At 38.9% G+C, this 2671-nt stretch overlaps 1 pseudogene; it reads right to left on the reverse strand.

Moving 5' to 3' along the window:
* Positions 1-691: 691 nt before the first annotated feature.
* Positions 692-2141, reverse strand: LOC138293889 (tRNA methyltransferase 10 homolog C-like; annotated as a pseudogene).
* Between the last annotated feature and the right edge of the window lie 530 nt (positions 2142-2671).

The following is a 2671-nucleotide window of genomic DNA, read 5'->3' on the forward strand; positions in this document are numbered from 1 at the left end:
ATGCTTATATGCAGCGAAAACTCCTAAAACTGGTGAAAGGGACATTTAGAGGAGATTGAAAAAGCACGGCAAGTAATGCAGCATTAACCTGTGTGGTACACAATAAATGGGGCCTTTCCATCAAAATGGAGAACAAGCCAGTGGTTGGCATATCAGTAAACATGAAAGGTGATAAACAATTCTCAACAATAATACAATTTGGAACTATAACTGCATAAGGATAGGAATAATAGGCTTGTAGAGAAATACATTTGAAAACTGTTACTATGAGAAGACTAATGTCAAAATCATAGAGTCTACTTCTATCAAAGTTTGGTAGTTGAAGTACAAGGAACCTTAATCTTGCCACGTAACAAATGGCTGCAAAACATTTTTGTTACTAACTTCGTTGTTTTAAGGGGATTTCGAAATGACAAATATTTGAGGTTTATGGTAACCAGGTGACTTGGGCGGATTTACTTAGATTACTTGGCATAGGTCCGATCAAAATGCTAACAGCTAGGTTTCTTTTTGTCAAAGCACAAACAACTACTGTGCCCTCACAATGTAAGTATCATATATAGCCTGCCCCTATACACTTTGTGACTTTATTTTGAATGCTTCTACCCCCAATTAGGTTTTCACGCTTGCTGGTTTATCAAATCAATGATGATGCCCATAGAAATGTTTTATTTGAAGACATTTAATTCCCTTAAATTGATTTGTCATATTTTTCCCACCATTTCTTTTGAGTAGTTTTCAAAGTTGCATCCTTTGCAGCGGACTTTGAAACCTTTTTGCTACTAGTGCCAAAGTCATAACCTTTCTTTCTTTTTAGAACGGTTTGTTTGCCTTGGTATTTTGAAGGATCTACAAAGCCATCATGTTTTCTTTTTGGGACAAACTCTAAAGCCTTTTTCCAGTCCCCATTGTCCTTTGGAGTCAACAAAATGCGAATCATCTGGTCCAGAGTGAGGTTTTTACCACCAATTTCCCACTGCAGGTACCTTTCAAGCGGAAGTCTAAGAGTTGAAAGTGTTAAACGCTTTGCATTTGCCAACTATAGGGCAGTCTGCTGACTCTTGTCCACCAAAGAGCCAGTTATGTAAACTTTATCATGCTTAAATGTCTTCATTACATTGGGAGAGTCAGCAGTCAAATAAACAAGTTCATGTGCAGGAAAAATATCAATGTACGACTTCTCTTTACTAGTCAAAAACAATCTTTCTCAAGCACCTTGGTAACGTTTTACTAACTCTTTATGATAAGATCCATCTCTCTGAAGATTGCAAAAATGAATATGGAAAGGGTCAGGTGACCTCCTGTTCCAGCCTTCACTTTCCATTAACTGATTCACAGTGTTCTCCAGTTCCCTTTGTGACATGTAGCTACTGTAGGACATGTCAGATATTAATGGCTGGCCAAAAATCATAGCCTGAGCAGCCTTGCTATTGTACTGGTTATCTATATTTTTATGCCAGAACTGCAAGAAATAGGTGTTTCTGATGTCAGTTTCATCTTCTTTTTCTATTGCGTGTTCAGATTCTTCTTTCCTTATTTCCTTCAACTTTTCCTTCTTTTCCTTCCTGGATTTCTTATGACCTTCCTTGACTGATAAGTGTTTTAAACATTTCTTCCCGGAGGATTTTGTGGGCAGTACCATAAGTATTCTTAACTGCTCTTCACTGATATTTTCTGGGACCATTTTGCCTGCTAACCTCCACATCTCTACCAACTCTCTCATAGTGGTCAAAGGGTCTTCTTCCTGCTCTAGATGTATTTCGCCATCATCATCAGAAGGGTCGGATTTCGCCAAAGTCTTCCATCCATCTGGGTCCAGCTCCTGAGGAAGGTGTGTCTTGGTTTCTTCTTTCATTAGGCTGAGAGAGAAACACAAAGTTCGACCCGTGGTTTGTTGTGTCAGTTTAGCAAGAAAACCCTTCCTTGTTCCATCGTGCATCATGGGAGAAAGAGCAGCACCCCGAATTATTGTCCTCAAAAGTGTGCTCAGTAGTGTCATCGTGAAGGACAGTGTGGCATACAACGAAGATTCCTGCCAAAATCGAAAAAGCAAAAACAAAAAATAAATTAGCATTCAAAGCTGCCAGAAAATGTGAAATCAAAGCTGCATCAATTCTAAAAAACACAAACCACCATCAAAATACTTTATTCGGTTGATGAAACCATAAAAGCATATAGCTTTCACAAACACAAAAAATAGGCTAAAATATCCATTTACCATTAAACATTTTATTAGTATCAAGATACAAAAATAAACTTCAGCATTTCCGGTGACTTTTTCTACTTCTAAGAGCGCCTGCCAGAAAGCTTGCTCTATTAAAACAGAGTAAAGGGCACCACATTTGTAGATAAATCAAGGCTGCTCTTACTTGCCAAAAACCCTTTCCTCTGAGCAAGGACATAATATAGCTCTGTCGCAAATAACTGTAATGATCGCAAAGCACAATAAAATGCATAGTCTTGGGGCGAGAAGTTGTCACACAAACAGGGCCCCAGGTCTTCCACATTATGGGCCTGATTCTAACTTTAGAGGACGGTGTTAAACCGTCCCAAAAGTGGCGGATATACCACCTACCGTATTACGAGTCCATTATATCCTATGGAACTCGTAATACGGTAGGTGGTATATCCGCCACTTTTGGGACGGTTTAACACCGTCCTCCAAAGTTAG

This window comes from Pleurodeles waltl, chromosome 4_2 (genome assembly GCF_031143425.1).
Source record: "Pleurodeles waltl isolate 20211129_DDA chromosome 4_2, aPleWal1.hap1.20221129, whole genome shotgun sequence".
Classification (NCBI taxonomy): Eukaryota; Metazoa; Chordata; class Amphibia; order Caudata; family Salamandridae; genus Pleurodeles; species Pleurodeles waltl.